Genomic DNA, 19,320 nt, shown 5'->3' on the forward strand with positions numbered 1-19,320 from the left:
GTGTGTTGTGTAGAGATGTGCAAGGCCACACTTGCTTATCCAAGTCATGTAGGAGCCCCATTTGGTCCTGCAGGAAGTTGGGCAGTGCTGTGTCCTGGGTATTTCCACCACACCTCATGAGATAATCATTTATAAAGAAGTTATGTTTACAAAGTGTATATTTCTGTGAGTCTGTGTGAAAGACACATGACAAGGCAGCATAGAGAAACATTTGACTGGGACCCCAGACAGGGTTTGAGCTTTCTATGTATACAGCAACCCATCCTCAGCACCGTCGTGTCCAGTATACTCCCTTGGCTCTTAGTGGATAAGGCCCTGGCTGCAACAAAATGTCTGTGATGTTTTAGGAATCTGTGACCTTCAAGGATATAGCTGTAGACTTCACCCAGGAAGAATGGGCCCTGCTGGACACATCCCAGAGAAAGCTGTACAGAGATGTGATGCTGGAGAACATCAGTCATCTGGTCTCTGTGGGTGAGTCTATCAACATAAATATATTTATTCAGCAAGTATCCAGCTTTCACATATACCCCCTCCCCTCACCCATCAATCAAATTCTTTCATGGTTCTTAAAACTACTTGAATGCAATGTGTTTATTTACTTACTTACACATATTTTGTCACCCCAAAAGAATATATAGTTTTCCTGACCCCTCTTTCATGTCTTTCTTGCTTCTGGACCTCTCCCACGCCCAGGACTGTGCTGGGAATTCAATATTTTAAATGAATGAAAACACTAAATATTACTAAATAACAATTCTGCTCTCTATATTAAACTGGTAATTAAAGATCCATTTGTGAAAATTATACCTGTTATCTATTTCCAAAGAGACATCAAATGTTCTGGTGCAGTTTCTGTGTACTTAATTTTTTAAAAAATTAATTTCAGCATACTGTGGGAACATACAATTTCTGCTTTGTTGAAAACACTACAGATTGTTCATTCTGTCTTTGACATTGGTACTGCATGTCAACAACAAGAAAATCTACCTGTGTTGGCACAGTGTCAGGATGTTCTTTCTGCTCTGGTGAAGGACTTAATTATTTTCAGTGTTTAAGGTGCTTCTCCCTGGGCTTTCTTTCACTATTCACCTTGTTCTTCCTTGGTATTCTTCCCTGAAATTAAAGATCATTCATGTTTCTCTGCACAGAATCTAAAATTGATATACATTTTACTTCCCACAAACAGGGTATCATCTCTGCAAATCAGATGTGATTTCCCAGTTGGAACAAGGAGTGGAGCTGTGGAGGGAGGAAGAAGGATTTCTCCAAGGCCTGAATCCAGGTGAGCTCCAGGTTGTGTGTGCCCAGCACCAGGAAGATCCTTTTATGGGGAGGGCAGGACCAGGGGAATGTCAACAGCAGACATCTTATTTCAATCCTGAAAACACTTCATAATTCTCACTTTTCTGAAATACATTTCAACTCACTGATACATTCCTTCTTTTCACATTTTCCTCCTGTGTAAGGGTCAGTATTTGAAAAGTACACAGTCCTTACCTGTTTTCAACAGTTTTCATCCTCTCATGTACACTAGCAGTTCATTTTGTTTACATTATTTTAGACAGGAAAAGTGGCCTTAAGAGACAAGAAGACATCTGCAGAAAGGACCCATCTAATTGCATGTCAATGGTAAGTTTCACAGGGGTGAACCCTTCCTCAACAGTAAAGACATGGTAGTCAACAGATTTTAGAGCACAGCACAGGACTGTGATTTCACTTGGACATAAATGCTGCCCCAGCAGAAAGCTTTGGGTGGTTTGAATTTAGGGAGAAAATCAAGATGTTGCTTAAAGCCATCACCTGTGTTCTTATAAAAGGATAGCCACATAAACGTGGCTCATGCATCTAGTCTTTGAAACTAATGAAATCTTTCAAGTAAATCTGAGAGTTCTGCGTTGATATGTTATGAGAAAGGAAATCTCTTTGTGTTGTAGAAAATAACATGCATGGCATGTGTAAATAACAGGGAAGATATTAACAGGAGTTGTTCACCACATGGTCAAAGTAGGTATCGTGTAGAGAAATGAGTTGATGTATATGGGAAATTCTTTAACAGCCTCTCATCTCCTTCAAACGGCAGAGATCTCACAATGGAAAGGATGCCTATGAATATAATGAAAATGGGGAGGTTTTCACTTACAGATCCACAGTGACTCAACATGTGCTAGCTCACGTGGGAGGGAACCCTATAAATGTAAGGAACGTGGGAAGGAATTCTGCCAGAGCACTCAGCTTTCTATACACAAAAGGACACATACTGGAGGAAAAGCTCTACAAATGTAGTGAACGTGGGAAATACTTCATCCAGAAGGCTATTTTTTACTCACATCAAAGAATTCTCACAGGAGAGAAACCTTACAAACGTAAGGATTGTGGGAAAGGGTTCCATCAGAGCACTCGGCTTTATATACGCCAGAGAACTCACATTGGAGAGAAACCTTCTTAAATGTAATGAATATGGGAAACACTTCAGGCAAAGCACTAACGTACATTCACACCAAAGAACTCACACAGGAGAGAAACCCTATAAATGTAGTGAGTATAGGAAGAGATTCCATCAGAGCGCTCAGCTTGTGTATACACCAAACGACACATACCAGAGAGAAACCCTGTAAATGTAATGAATGTGGGAAACACTTTAGCCAAAATGCTAACTAACATTCACACAAAGTCACAAGGGAGAGAAATCCTACATCTGCAATAAATGTGGAAAAGGTTTTTATCATCCTTCCTCCTTTAATCAATATAAAAGAAGTCATACTGAAGAAAAACCATAGGAATTTTTTAGTCAGAACTCCAGCTTTGAACAGCATGAGCAGTTTTACACCAGAGAGGAGCCCTGTATATGAAATGAATGTGTCCGGAATGCTAGGTAAATGTCCTACCCTTTAGTTAAAATAATCACATAGAATGAAAAAGCCTTCATCAGTCTCTGACCTTAGTTCACATGAAAGAACCCATATTATAAATGTAAGGAAGAACGGTTTTCAGATTCTGCTCTAACTGATGCCAGAGAGCTCGCGTAGGGAGAAATTGTATGTGTACAGTCCTGCGCCTTCATAGCATGCCGTCATTTATAATTTACCCTTCAAGCACCATGAGCAAACTCTACAGCAGAGACTACAAACTCTATCAAAAGTCCTGAAATCCACACTTGAGAGTGTTCAGGACTTTGCCAAATGATCTATTATAAATAATGTAAGATGAAAATAGAGATTTGTCAATTTGTGCTGTGATCCAGGAATGTTTAGTGAAGAATTTGTAACAATTGCTAAAACATTAGATTAAATTATTTCAGAAGATTAGTACTTGAAATCAGTAAAGGTTGTTCCTCAAAAGGCTCATAATGTTCAGTTTATATTTTTATGCAGCTTTAACCATAATTACAGAGACTTGCGTCAATCACAAAATAACCTAAATAAAATGGAAGGTCATAATACAAAATAATGTGATTTAAATATTATATAAGTGTTTAAGCATATACATCTGTGGTATAAATTAATACAAACATGGGAGAATAAACATTTGGTTTGTAAATAAAGTCCAGTGTTAAAATAATACTCCTCTTTCTAAAATGTCCAACCTGTCCACATTTTCCTAGTTGCACAGCCACAATCATTCCTATCTGAACAGGTGGGAGGAAAAGAGGGGGGATGGGAAGCCAGGAGACTAGGGCCCCATTGGAGTAGGAAAAAAAGTGGGGCAGAGGGAGAAGTGAGTGCAAGTGGGAGAGGAGGCAAGTACATGGCTGGCATCTGAGGCACCAGGTGATGTTGGAGCAGGGATAGATTGAAGGGAGCATTTGGTGACCTTAGGGATTGACAAAAGCAGAAAAGGAGGGAAAGGAATAGAAGCCAAGTTACTTAATGAGGGTGCAAAAGGGGGCATGTGGAAGTGGACTCAAGATCATAGAGAGGCCACACCACCGGAAGTGACCTGAGCAAAGGAAGAACAGGACTTTGGGACAGGTACTGGTGATCCAGGGTGAGCACAGGCCTCAGGAAGAGGGTCCAGGTAGGGAGGGTTAATGTAGGTTAAAGAACAGGACGGGGGAATACGGGGTACACTGAGGGGACATAGGAGTCCAGATTGAGGTGAGGGGTTGGGACAGTAGTGGAGGGTGTAGGTGGAATCTAAGTCTTTTTCTTCTCTCCTAGTGCTTTCTTTAAACTTTAAGCAGTTATTCCATGTAAATTAGAAACTCAGACTCTCTGGGCAATTTTGCTAGGCAATATTCTAAGTTTGACCCCAAGATTATGTCCCTTGGGGTTCACCCCTGTATAATTTCCTTCCTTTGCTTCTGTTCTGGACCTTTGGATATGATGGAGTATCATTCTCTTTATTATATGGCAACGGGGAAGGGGTTTTGCAGATGTCATTAAGGTCTCTAATTGGTTAATTGTAAGATAAGATAATCATAAGGGAGTTTTTCCAGAATAAGCATAACCTAATCAAGTGAGCCATTTTGAAGAGGATCTGCAGGTCAGAAACAGAGGATGTCAGAGAGCTGTGAAGCCAGAGACAGTCTGCTGCTGGCCTTGAAAAAGCGAAGGGAGGATAAGCAATAAATGTAACCTCCAGGGGGTGGAGAGGAGTCTTGAGGAAGTGGTAGGAGAAGGACGCTTTCCGATAATACCTTTTGGATGGTTTGGGTTTGGGAACACTTGGTGTACTCAACAACGAAATTAAAGTCAACAGGATGAGTGGGAAAAAATTGAAAAACAAATGAGCCTAACTTTATATCAAATACCATAATGACAAAATAAATTCAAGTAATTTTTTAACACAGTGTTTTTACCATATACACTTAAGTGAAATACAAAAATACTTGCAAATGATCCTTATGCCTACTTGATTTTTTTTTTTTGGCAGTGGTGTGAGTGTAGCAATTTTTGAAGTTTTTTTGTGTATTGTATGACTGAGTACGTGATTAAATATATTTAGGTTGTTCAGCCAAAGTTTTACCTCGTAATGGAAAATGGAGATACAAATACTTGAGGAAGGAGAAGATAAGTCTCAGGGTGTTGAATTGGAAATAGACTTAAATAACATGAATTAATGATGTGTGTTCTTGTGTTTCCTGATCCTGTCCTCTGAAAGGGCCTAGAAGCAGGGCACCTCAGTTGCAATGACAAATATCACTCAAATACTGGTTTCTAAATTTCATTCTCAATAATGGGAACTAGGCTTCCTTGGAGGAAGGGTTGATTGAGGCAGGCAAACAGAAGATTGGTATTGAGGAGGGAAAGTATCTAAGGTATCTTTTGTGGGAAAGTAAGGAAGTACTCACAAAAGGAGAGGTAGACAGGTGAAAAGGAAATGGGGCAGATCAAAGGGGCCCTATGGCCACATTTGGGACAACCATATCATCAAAATAAAGAACGAAAATAATGGATTTTTAGCACATTGAAAGATTAACATATTCATACACATACATGTGTCTATATGTGGAGGGAAATGAAATGCTCTTTATAGTAGAAACCAACTAAAAGCAGAGAGAATGGTAGGAAAAACATCACCACTTGAAACCACCAGAGTGAAAGGTTAATGTTAGGTAAACACTTTATGTAATTGAAGTTTTTACCATCCATGAAAAAATTAACATCATAATGAAAAGCATTGATATCCTGCAGCTCCTCCTGTAAATCACTGAGAAAGACCAAACATCACTGTGTGGTGTTCCTGAAAAATGAAAGACAAAGAATGATGATAATACATGAACTATATCTCACAATGAGAAAACAGAAGGAAATACCATTTTGGAGAATTTGTGGTAAACAACTGGCTCAAAGTCTACAAAAATGTCAATTTCATGGAAGACAAAACTGAAACGTGTTCTAGAACACAGGAAAATATCAAAACTAGACAGCTTAAAGCAATGTATGATCCAGACTAGGATCTAGAGAGTAGAAAATTAATAGCACCAAAAAGAGTAAAATACTGAAAATATATTTAACGTAGGTAGATGTGTTCTCTGAAAACAGCAAAATATTTTGAAAGAAATGAAATATACCACAAAAGAGTACTTAACGGAATGAAAGTGATTATGGATTGGAAGACTTAATATTAGATGGCAGTATTCCCACATTGACCTACAGATTCAGTGTAATCTGTATCACAAATCCAGTTGACCATAAAATGTATATGGGAGTGCAAGGACCCAGAATAAACAAAACAACCTTGAAAGGAAAAATTAAATTGAGTGCTCACATGTCTCACTTTCAGATCTTACCACAAAGCACATGAAACACGATTGTAGTAGTGGAATAAGAATAGACTTCTAGATAAGTGGACCAGAATTGAGAGTTCAGAAATAAATCCTCATATTTATAGTCAATTTATTTTTGACGAAAGTGCCAAGAATATTCAGTGGGACTTATAATAGTTATTTTAACAAATAGTACTGGAGCAACTGGGCATCCACATATAAAGAAAAGAAATTGTACCCCTATCTAACATACAAAAAAAAAACCCTCAAATGGGTAAAATAGCTAAATATAAGAGCTAACATCACAAAACTCTTAGAAGAAAACAAAGACATAAATATTTGTGTTCTTGGGGGCACCTGGCTGGCTCAGGGTGACTTGATCTCAGGGTCATTAGTTCAAACCCCACGTTGGGTGTAGAGATTATTAAAAAATAAAATTTACATATATATATTTGTGTTCTTGGATTAGACAATACCAAAAGCATGTGCAACCAAAGAAAAAAATTGATAAATTGGGTTCATCAAAGTGAAAATGTTTGTGCTTCAAAGGACACTGACAAAGTTGAAAGACTTGCCATACAATAGGAGAAAATAATTGCAAATCAAAGATCTGAAGAGAGCATAGTATCCAGAATGCGTAAAGTATTCTTACAACTCAAAAATTGTCAAAATAATCCGAATTTAAAAACAGGCAAAAAACTTGAATAGATCTTTTTCCATTCTAAATGTGACCAGTAAGAATACAAAAAGATGATCAGAGTGAGTGAGAGGACATGGAAAAACTGGAACTCTCATGCACTCCAGGTAGGAATATAAAATGGTGCAGCTGATTTGGAAAGCAGCCTGGCAGTCCCTCAAAAAGATAGTTACCATATACTCAGCAATTCAATTTCTACTGACATATCCATAATTGAGAACATTTGTTCACATAAAAATGTGTATGCGAGTGTTCTTAGCAGTTTCATAGAGCCAAAAGTGGAAACAACCTAAATGTCCATAAACTGATGAATGAATCAGCAAAATGTGCCATATTCATACAATGGAATGTTAGTCTTTAAAACAAGAATGAAATGCTGAGGGGCCCCTGGGTGGCTCAGTTGGTTAAGCGACTGCCTTTAGCTCAGGTCATGATCCCAGGGTCCTGGGATCTAGCTCTGGGTTTGGCTTCCTGGGAGCCTGCTTCTCCCTCTCCCTCTCCCTCCCCCTCCCGCTCCCCTTGCTTGTGCTTTCTCACTCTCAAATAAAAAAAATTAAAGAAAAAAGGGGATGAAATGCTGAGTATGTGCTCCTATACTGATGAATCTTGAAAGCATTATATTAAGTGAAAAAGGCCAGACACAAAAGATACATATCATGTCCTTCAGTTCATATGAAATGTCCAGATAGGTCCACAGAGACGGAGTGGTTGCTGGGGACTGGGAGGAGGGAGGAATAGCGAATGACTGCTAATGGGCGCAGGGTTTCTTGGGGGATGATAAAAATGTTCTGTAGTTAGTGATGATGCTAACAGAGCCTTGTGAATATACTAAAAAAAAATAAAAGTCACAGTTTAAAGGGTGAATTTTATGGAATGTGAACTGTATCTCAATTGGAAAAGATTACACCAGCTAAAGAACCAGAATCCTGGGGTGACATGTGCCCTATGATGGAAGGAGAAATGAACTCGGAGTTGGGAGAGCTCCACAGGATACAGAATGTCTCCATGGCGGCAGACAAAAGCAGGGGAGCCCTCAGCTTGCCCATGGATTTGGGGCCCAGGAACCTAAAGGCAGCAGTGTTGGCCCCTCTACATCCTGCCTTGCCCTCTTAATTTTAGGAGTTTGTTTCAGGGGGTCTCTAAAGAGTTACTTCTCTCATTCTTGAAATCATTATTTCTGACTTTCCTCTAGATTGGTCCTCCTCACAAATGAGAGAAATGAGTAAAATAGGAGGCACCCTGAACTCCTTTCGTTGATGTCTTTCCTTTAGTTGTTGGCCAAGGGGGAACACAGCATCAGAGAGGAATGTCATGATACCACGATGTGCGGAATTTCGGTGGAAGAAGTTTAAAACATTGGTATCTTTTATATGGTTTGCTACCAATTGTAGAAGCAGTCGCAACACACCTTTTGGCTGCTTACTTGTGGAAGGGGCCCATCTGATTCTGCAGAAATAGAATATGGATGCAAGCAGAGTCTCGGCTCGATAGAAATGTGACTCACTGATCCATCTGTCACCTCAACCACGGGCATCTGCGTCGAGGTTCCCTTGCTTGGCTCTATTAGAAGCCCATCCAAGACTCCGTGGGTGCAGTTGGAATTGCCCCTGACTTGAGATTGGGCAGAAAATGTAACAGAGGACTGAGGATGGGGAGTGAAGACCTGCGAGCAGGGGCCACAGCCCCAGAAGAGTCCAGTTTCCTCTCTGTGACACTGTGGAGCCTTTGCATCCGCGTTACTGAGTCATGCCTCTGTGACTGGGGATCTGAGGGCCAGACACAACCACGAACACCTTTCTTTGCTCCTGTCACTCCAGGGCTCCAGCTAGTGATGGCAGATCCTCTTCCCTGTTCTGTGTGTTTGCGCTGCTGCTCACACTCGTGTCCACAGCCGGCAGTGTGTCGTAGCTCCGCAGCAGCTGGCAGTCTATGGACTTCCAGCTCAGCGTATTGATCTTGGGTTGTGAAATTGTGTTTAAACACTGAGGTTCAGGTTTGTAAAAATATCTGTGCCTTTATATACATGCGCATGTCCATACTATTAGTGATTGCCCGCTAAAGACCATCAGGAACATGCCTGCAGTTGAATAAAAATTGGGTTCATTCCTCTTTTCATCTAGAGACAAGTTTCAAAATGGAACTTTGGAATATTTCATTAGAAGGTGCTAGAAGGACCTCGTTTTCACGTGTGTTAGGTGATTTTGGAAGCAGTGATTTGATCTCGATTATTTGCTGTCAGAAAGCAGGGATAATTGTTTAATTGGTGTCTTATGAAATCTCTCTGTGTGGAGGTATGAATAGAATAAGACTACAGCTGGAATTTGTAAAGAAACAGCAGTCTTGTATCGGCTGGGAGAGGGGTGTGATTGGTATTTTGTGGCTTGGATGGTGTTTATATTTTGTCTGTGTCCAGACATGGTAACTGGGTGGATTTGTCTTTCTCCTGACCCATCATGGTCCTATAATGGCCTTAAATGATGTCGATTTTCTGTGCAATTTGTTACATCACCAGGAGCACATCAAGACCTAGCAGATGATACCAAACCAGTTTATGGATGACATGGTTTGCTTTTATCTTCCTCATACAATTTAAAGAGAAGTAGGGGCAGAGATGAGCTGGAGCATTCAGGGTATTTGTTCTGGACTCCAGGTCTATAAAAACAGAAGTGGAATAAAAACCTGACAGAAAATAATGGAGCCATGTGAGCCTGACTATAGGAGGAAGGGAGCTGGGCTTGGGGTTACAGTGACCTTAATTAAACAAAGGGACAAGCTGGTGTCCAGGCAGCCAGTAGATGGTCCTTCCCTAGTGTCTCCTGAAGTTGGTCCCTTACCTTCCCTTGCATCAAGAACAGGTGTCAGCTTGCTCCCTGCCCTCCAGCTGTCCTCTACCCACTCTCTTTGCACCCAGCTCCACCCCAGAAACTGCTTAATGCCAGTCCTGTAGGATTTAAGGCTGCTGAGTGTTGAGACTCCCTCACTGACAGATGCCAACTTGGGGAGGGTGAGAGGTAGAAAGACTGAGCAGTGATGCACACTCGTGTCACAGCTGCTCTCCTATGTCACATTTGAGAATATGCCAAATAGTAAGTGAATTGGTAAAAAGTAAAGATTTCTTCCATGAAAATAATTTTGTATGGAACATTCATGACAATGAAAAGTAGTTGAAATAAAAACTAAAAACCTTGGCTTTTATTCTGAAAATTGATGTGTAAACTACACAATGTGGCAGAATTAATGACACTGCATCTTGGCCCCCACTGGGGAGGGCCCATGAACGAGTGTGTTTGGGGGCATGTTCATGACACATACTTGGGGTGCTAAGTGGACTTGCTCTTCTCTGAGCTTGGTGGGCTGAATCTCCTAGAGAAAAGTTGTCTCAAGGGTCTACGTTTATGTTCATGAAGCTACTTTTTCTCCTGCTTTGGGGGGATCAAAGGTAATTTTCTCCTTTAAGTAGACAAACCTCCTTTCTGTTACCTAAACTTCTCTAGCTTTTTGATTCAGGAGAACAACAAGAGAAGATAGGGGTAATTACTAAATTCTTTTGAATGATCCCTGTAGCATAATAGAGGAACGTGGTGGTATTTTGTTGTTGTCACTATTAAGTAAGGATTATTGTATTTTAGATATATATTCAAGGTTGATATTAGAAATCTGTTAAATCTTGTTTTTTAGAGAACTAGAGTAGTAGAAAAATATAAATGTGTCTCTTAATTTATGTGTGATGTCTGTTGTTGATTTGCATGATAATATGTGGATTTTTATGTTCCAGTCATAATAAAATAATTCTATTTTAAACTCTCTCTTAAGGTCTGTTATCTAGCCACATTTCACTACAGAACTGTGAATGTTTAGGGCAACTTTTCCAAAACAATTAAAATTAAATAATTGCAATTATTATGAAATTTGAAATCAGTAGTATAAACACAACACATATTTTTACTGCATAGGCCAATTGTTGATTAAAATAGTCTAGTAGATAGTAACTTGAATATTCAAATAAAGTACTCTTTACCAGAAAATGATATATTTACAGTATGCCATAGTGTGAACCACTTAACATTTCAAGTGAGAACATTAGCCAATATTAGGAATTCTCCATAAATATAAAGTGAATAATAATGATTTTATTATGTGGAAAGTGAAAGGACATTATAACTTCCAGATATTCCGTTCTTTTGGAAATACACAGTTTTTAAAAAGTTAATCAGCACAGAGGATTTTTAGGGCAGTTAAACTACTCTGAATGATGTTGTAATGATGGATTTATGTCATTAAATATTTGTCCAAACCCACAGAATGTACAACAGCAAGAGTGAACCCTGAGGTAAGCTGTGGGCTTTGGGTGATGATGACGTGTCAGTGTAGGCACACCGACGCCTCTGGTGAGGGGATGCCGATGCTGGGGGAGGGTGTGCGTGTGTACAGGTAGGCAGTAGATGGGAAATCTCTGTACCTCCCCGTCAATTTTGTTGTAAACCTAAAACTGCTCAAAACAAATACTTTAAAAAAAGTGAACCAGAAAATGCCAGCACTTTAGAAAACATCACTTTCTTTGTTGGCCAAACAATACCTCACATAACTTCTATATAAATATTTCTGAGAAACTTAGAAAACATTCTATTAAAGTTTTATTGGCATTATGTGTTATATCAAATAATATAAATTAGTAATGTAGAATATATTAATAGTACTTCATAATTTTATATTAATAGAGTACAGTTATTTTTAGTAATTATTGAATAATTCAGTAGGAATAGTATAAGCACAGATTATATAGTGTTATTGAAATTGATACATGTTTACCATTAGAATATTTCATTATGTTTTCAGTAATGACTGTATCATTAATGTTGCATTTATTGTTCAAATTCACCCTTCTATTTTAATACTAAGTGTTTTGTCATAGATTAATTCTATAAAAATCTTCTCATTGGTTTTTCTTTTGAATTTCAGACATGATTGTGGTCACCCTATCATTGAATCCTGCTGTTTTGAAATCTGAGGGTTCCTACTGTTTTGAAATCTGAGGGTTCCCACTTCCCACTGCTGCAGGAAGAAATGTAACTTTGTTTCACCTCAGTTATATTTGATTTCTAGCATTTTAATTAAAACAATTTTTAAAATGTGAAAATCCCTAAGAATATTCTCATCACTAAACACAATGCAAATTGGCACGGATTAACTACAGTTCTTGCTTAATTCAGAGATGCTTTTCAGGACTCTTCCATACACATGTAGTCATGAATAACCAGATGGTGACCTTTCTCTGGGCTATAGTTTTCCCCAAAGAACAGCTGTGCAATATATCTTCAGGAACTAATAAACTGAGTAAGGGATGCCTTTGCTTTTTAAGTGTAGTGTTGATATTAATCACCCAGACATTGCTTTCCTCCGTAGAAAAGACTAGTAACTAAGTGATTGTGCTCCTTGCCATAGTTCAGGCTGACGTACTCAAACTAGTACTGGGCTGAGTGCAGTGATAAGGAGGGCCACTGAGCAGGGGGTAAAGGAAACTCATGTACTCGAACAGGAACACCAGAACCAGCTTTGGAGACAGTTCTACATGTCATTCAACATCTTATACATTTAAGAATCTCCAAGTCTTACACATGTCTTGCAGAAGAAATCCTCAAAGGATTTGAGGACCTGTTTTCTTACTGGGGAGGTTTTTTTTGTCCATGTGTAACTGTAGTGTAACGTAATGGGACAGTAAAAAAAAAGTTGGTTCCTATGTGTCATCTGAGGACACAGAGCTAGTGACAGATATGGTCACAGATGCACAGTAATGAAAGTACAACAAGAATGCAGACAGTCTGTGAGATAAGTTTTCTTAACCTGTCATTGTTGAGTTCAGAGATCAGCTAGTCCCTTCGAGGGAGCCCCGCTGCCTGTCCTCCCAGAGTCTTAGCTACGGTGCTTAGGGAAGATGGGGTGGGCTGCTGGGGAGAGGACACAAGCACCTCTCAGGGCTCCAAAGGTGGCCACAACCCTGAAACTAGTCAGTCTGCTTGGACCTTTTTTTGGTAAACTAACCACATTTTACGGAGATGTTTAAAGCAGCGACAACCGTAAGGGTGGTTTCCATTTCCTGTGGACAGTTCCCCAGTAACATGCAGAAACCTAGAAACCAGGTCCCTCATAAAAGTTCATGGTGATAGGCTCTGGGGGAGAGAGCGTTTTACCGCTGTTACATAAGCAACTGCCTCTAAAAACTTTTAATATGATATATGGCAAGATTGGGAAAATGTTTTCCTTTGAAATTCTTCTATGTTTCTCTTCTGGAGGTGAAATGACTAGATTTAACTTTTGGTATGACCATGCCCTTCTCTGAATATGACAAAAAATAACTCTAGAAAGAAAAAACTGAGGGGTGACATCTACAAGATGGAAGGCTTGGAGGTCCCAGTGCCCATTTCTCTCACAAAAATAAATAACTACAGACTGGCAAAAATAGCTCTGAGAAAGCCATGGACTATGACAAAGAAGCAGCAAAAACCTTGCAGAGCTTAAAACCCAAGGATGGCTACATGAAAAGTTCAGGAAACCTCCTAGCAGTGCAGCCCCTTCCCCAGTCCTGAGCAGCTCAGCTGCAGAAGGCGTCCACCACAGGAGTTCCACCCCACATGGGAAAGGGAGGGAGAACAAGCCTTACCACTGGGGACGTGGCAGCCTTTGCTACTGAGCTCCCCCGCTCTGCATCACAGCCGACCCCAGCTGACCGTTGTTGCTGCAGTGAGACCTGCCCCCAGGGGCTAGCTGCTGCTACGTGCCGTTCCCCAGGCCTGGGATGCGACATGCCTCCCCATGTACAGTACTGGAGCTGCCGCTGTTCGGAGCCCCACCGACGGCAAAGCACCCTCCTCTGCCCTGTGCGCTACCCCTGATTCCCAAGTCACACTTTGACCATCACTACCCTTGGCCCTGCTGCCCCTGCCCTGACCCCTACCCCCAGGCCTGGCAACAAATATTATCATTCCCAGTGCAGGCAGGGGCACAGGGAAACACGTAGTGCCATGCATTTCTTATGGACAAAATAGAAAGCCTTTCTGGTAGCATTTCGTGTAAATCAAGAGTTCAGTTCTGTTAGGCAAATCCTGAGCTCCTTTTTGGTGCCGGGTATTGCTGCGTGCGGGTGACAAAGGCCCGCACTTGCTCGCAATAAGTGAGCTCGCCCTGTGCGGCAGACAGACTCCGGTGTCTGTCATCAGGCGGTGGAGGGCAAAGACATGCGCTGTATGTGGGAAAGGCAGGAGTATGACCGGAGCTCGGTTTGAAGGGTTTGAAAGGATGGTTTGAAGAAATGGTCCTGAGCAAGATCTTAAAGCATGATTAGAATTTAGTTGAAGATGAGCAATGAGAAGAAAGAGAAGAAGGGAAGGAGATCTCTGCAAAAAGTGAAGCACGGGGGCGCCTGGGTGGCACAGTGGTTAAGCATCTGCCTTCGGCTCAGGGCGTGATCCCAGCGTTATGGGATCGAGCCCCACATCAGGCTCCTCCGCTATGAGCCTGCTTCTTCCTCTCCCACTCCCCCTGCTTGTGTTCCCTCTCTCGCTGGCTGTCTCTATCTCTGTCGAATAAATAAAATAAAATCTTTAAAAAAAAAAAAAAAGTGAAGCACGGTCACAGGCGTGGTGTCTGAGGAGAGGGGACTGCAGTACGAGTGTGAGGCAGAGTGGCCAGGTAGGGGGCTGCAGAGGGACCCCCCCCCCGACCCCTGAGTCCCCGCTTGGGTAGTGTGGGCTTCACCCCAGAGGCAGTGTGAGGTACAGACACACAGAAGGGACGCCATTAGAAATGTATTTTTTAAAATCCTGTATAAAAGTCACTGCGGTGTATTTCTCAAATTTAAAAAGTAGCAGATGGAAACAAATGACTCAATTAAAAATTGGGCAAAGGACCTGAACAGACATTTCTCCAAAGAAGATCTACAAACAACCAATAACATGTGAAAAAAATGCTCAACATCAGTAGTCATGAGGGATGTGCAAACGAAAACGACCATGAAATACCACTTAATACCCATTAGGATGGTTTTTATTTTAAAAAATAAATGTCGGTGAGGATATGGGGAAACCGGAATCCATGGGGATGTAAATGGTACAAAATTTCCCAGGTGGAAAACACTTTGGCAGTTCCTTGAAAGGTTAAATGTAGAATTACCAAATGAGCCAACAAATTCCAATTTGGAGTGTACGCCCCAAATAATTGAAAGCAGGGAGTCAGATACTTACACAGCAATGTTCATAGCAACATTCTTTGCAGTCAAAAAGTAGAAACAATCCAAATGTCCATCAACAACACATGAATGGATAAACAAAATGTGGTATATCCATGCAGCAGAATAGTAGGCAGCCCTAAAAAGAAATTCTGACGTACGTTACAACATGGGTAAATCTTGAAAACATTTTGCTAAGTGAAATCAACCAACCACAAAAGGACAAATACCATATGATTACCTGAGGGACCTGTAGTCAAATTCATAAACAGAGTAGAACAGAGGTTATCAGAGGCTGGAGGAAGGGAGGATTGGGGAGTTTGGGATGATGAAAAAGTTCTGGGATTGGATAGTGGTGATGATTGCCCAACAATGTGACTGTACTTAATGCCACTGAATTAGACACTTAAAAATGATTAAAATGGTAAGTTCTGTTACACATATTTTACCACAGTTGTTTTTTTTAAGAGAAAAGACTGCTCTACAAACTAAAGGACAAACGGATGGAGGATGCCTATTGTTTGTGAAGGACAAAGGGGTGGGGCACCCTGAGAAAGTGTTAGATGCCCTTTCCATGGTCAAGTTCAGAGACTCCACTGCTCCAGCTCTGACTCACAGCCCAGCAGAGAAGTCATGGTTCATGTCCATCTCCAGACAACTGGGAGGTGCTGTGTCTCCTGTTAACTCCAGTAACATAGTTAAATAGTTAAATTATCATAATTAAATTTGGTAACACAGTGTTTGGTGTTAAGTGTTGGCTCTCATCAGAAACAGAGTGCCTGCCGTGGGACCTGCTGTGGGCAAGTGTGGGCAAGTGGTTTGGAAGTTTAAAGATCAACATAAGCGTGTCCTATGATTTAGCGTATCTATTCCTGGTTCAGTTCCAACACCAATTCTTCCACATGGTCTCCAGAAGACATGTACAAGAACGCTCGCTACAACATTGACACCATACCCGCTAACAAAAGTGGGTATGCTGATGTCAAAGAGTCACCAAATGGAGTACGAAGCAGCAGTGCGAATTCATGATCTACAGATCCACCAATGATTCGAACAAATTAGCGGACGTAATGTGAAACCAGACACAAAAGGGCACAGGATCTGTAAAATCCAAATGTAAAGGACGCCGTGAATCCATGCTGTCAGAAGTGGTGGCAAGGGCCACCTTTGGGGTGATACACACTGACGGGGTGCACAGAGGTTGAGTGGCAGGTGCTGGTCATGTCTGCTGCTTAATCTGGTTGCCAGTTGCAGGGGATTCAGGTTGTGAAAATAGATCAAGTGTTTCAATTTCAACAACAATTTTTGAAAAAGTGGAAACAAGTTTTCAGAATGCTTCACAGAACTCTGTCATGGCATGAGGTTGGAGACAGGGTGACAGAGTCTCTGGACATAAACCAGATCTAGCCAGGTGTGTGCTGTGATGACGCTAACGATTGTCGGAGCCCCAGGAAGACCCACAGAAAGGGCCACAGTGTCTCTTATTTTTTTTTTAAGATTTTTTATTTATTTATTTGACAGAGAGAGACAGCCGGCGAGAGAGGGAACACAAGCAGGGGGAGTGGGAGAGGAAGACGCAGGCTCCCAGCAGTGGAGCCTGATGTGGGGTTTGATCCCAGAACGCCGGGATCACACCCTGAGCCGAAGGCAGACGCTTAACGACTGAGCCACCCAGGCGCCCCCAGATTCACATCTCTTTGAACAAATAGCCAAGCACTGAAACAGACTCACCCGTGATTTTTCTTCCCTATATTGGCCTCCAGAGGTGGGCCAGGCTCTCTCCCTGGCTGCCTCCCCTTCTACTTGGCAGCTGTGTAATTGTTCATGTTGAATAAAAGTCCACCCTGGTAAAAGGCAATGTTAGGTGACTTGAGAAAAAATATGAATTTTTTAAGCAATTTCTAAAAGGTTTTGATGTTTAAAAGGTATTTTCTGTTTTGTTGGTTTTGTTTAGGTTTCCTGAAATAAGGAACTTGACTGAATTTTTTCAGTAATTTCTCTACTAAATTGTAGTCTCTCAGAAACTGGAGATCCTGCCACACTGCTGGGGGGAGAGCCTGTGGTCTCCCTATTCTGTTTCTAGTTTCCACACTTGACTTAGGTCTCTGCTCTCCCTTTTCTCTCACCCACAGCATCATGTCTTCAGCCAAGAAATCCTTTTCCTGTGAATCAGGTCTGTGTAGTGCTCCACAGGAGAATGCATTTCTTGACTCAGGCCTTCGTCATAATGTCCACAGTACTAACAAGGGGACTTTGGGACCAAATGATTGTGTGTGTTGATTCAACAAGTGATAATTGTGGAGCCCAAAATAAGAAAGAGTGAAGATAATTTTAAACTAACTTCTTTGCATACTCCTGGGTTTTAGTAAGTGATAACCCAGATCCCTATGAATAACCAAATAGTTTTACCACCCTTACGTGTACAGTACATTTTAAAAATTCTATGGAAAGAAATTATTGAAAACAAACATCTATAATCCAATTTATCTGTTCTTCTAATTTTTAACCCTCTTTAGATTCATTCTTCAGTTCTCCAAGTTATGCAAAACTTGAAGACATTCTGTTACTATTTGAATAAAAGAGAATCTTTTAAAGTGTAGTTTAAAATGGATTTTTCATGGCAAATAACCTTCTAGTGAGGTGTGACCTTTAGAGATACCACATGTCGCTCTAAGCCTTGAAAATGTTACTTATTTCATTATCACAAAGAGAAGAACCAACAATTTGGCTTAGCATGAAGTGTCTCAGTTATTTAGACAATTACCGATGGCAAACTGGAATCAGGAAAGGCAACTAGAAAAAAAATAGACGTATAGAATTTTTAAAAAACAAGCATTGATGATTTTTTGCCAACTTTGCCAAGCAGTGTTCTGATTGTATTTGATCAATTTAGGATGATTGCAGATGACATCTGGATAAACATGTCAGTGACCCACTTTATATGTAATCTCTGTGTGTACATAAAGGTACAGTTTAGGGGTGCCTGGGTGGCGCAGTCTGTTGAGCGCCCGACTGTTGGTTTTGGTTCAGGTTGTGATCTCCGGGTCATGAGATCGAGCCCCACGTCTGGCTCTGCGCTCAGCAGGGAGTCTGCTCCAGATTTTCTCTCTTTCTCTCTTCCTCTGCCCTTCCCCCCCTCTAAAAGAAATTAACAAATCTTTAAAGAAATATTATTTAAAAAGATACAGTTTTAAAAGTGACAATACATGGCTGCAGAAAGAGAACATCTTCCAATGGGTGGCCAACACAGAAGTAGGTAGACGTGGTCACTGCAGGCTTGGGGCATAGGCTCGTCTCCAAACCCAGAGCCTCTGCCTTTGTGAGTTTCAAACATTGGTATTCACGTCTTTAAAGAGCACAGTCTCTTTTTAAAATAAGTTGAAGACCAGGAAAGGATGAGATCTCATCCTTTTCTTTCCTTCTTAGGTGAAGAAACAAAAGCATAGAAAGGTCCAGTTTGTATCCCCAGATCCAAGCACTAAATACAGCATAGGAAGACTCAGCTCGAGTCTTCCTATGCTGATAATATAAACACATGGTGGAAACCAGTTTTCTGGGAGAACGTTGTACCAGGAAAAAAATATCACTAAATGATGCTGAAGTAGAATTGAATGCAACCAAAACGAGCTTCCTTGATTCCAGAGGTGTTAGGAAACAGAGTCTTTTCGGCCACTGAAATCACATACACCGATAGCTTTGTATTATTTACTCTGGTTTCTTCACATTATGAATTTAGTAGTAAGAATAAACGAAGTTCCCATAATATCTTGATTCTATAGAAAGGTGTATTGCATCAACACCCAGGCTCTAGATGCCACCTCCATCATAACTACGGAACCCAATATATTGCCTACAAGCAATTCATTGCAATAAATTTGCCACCATTCAATGTCCCAAATATAGAAAATTGCCATATCCATCATATCACTGACTTACCAAATCTATATACTTTTTGGCAATTGCAAATGAATTATGTCACTGTATAATATGTGATTTTTTTTATGTTTCGAGTTTTTTTATTTTTTTATTTTTTATTTTTTATTTTTAAAGATTTTATTTATTTATTTGACAGAGTTAGAGACAGCCAGCGAGAGAGGGAACACAAGCAGGGGGAGTGGGAGAGGAAGAAGCAGGCTCATAGAGGAGGAGCCTGATGTGGGGCTCGATCCCATAACGCCGGGATCACGCCCT

The 19,320-nt window shown here is 40.7% G+C and overlaps 1 non-coding gene across 1 annotated transcript; it reads left to right on the forward strand.

The window, feature by feature from the left end:
- The first annotated feature begins 351 nt into the window (after positions 1-351).
- LOC105234931 lies at positions 352-11,950 on the forward strand. Its single transcript, XR_002141577.2, has 4 exons — positions 352-474; positions 1,190-1,285; positions 1,565-1,632; positions 11,868-11,950. It is a non-coding gene; the product is annotated as an uncharacterized LOC105234931 (transcript).
- The last annotated feature ends 7,370 nt before the right edge of the window (positions 11,951-19,320 follow it).

The sequence above is a fragment of the Ailuropoda melanoleuca genome, chromosome 18, assembly GCF_002007445.2.
Source record: "Ailuropoda melanoleuca isolate Jingjing chromosome 18, ASM200744v2, whole genome shotgun sequence".
Lineage (NCBI taxonomy): Eukaryota > Metazoa > Chordata > Mammalia > Carnivora > Ursidae > Ailuropoda > Ailuropoda melanoleuca.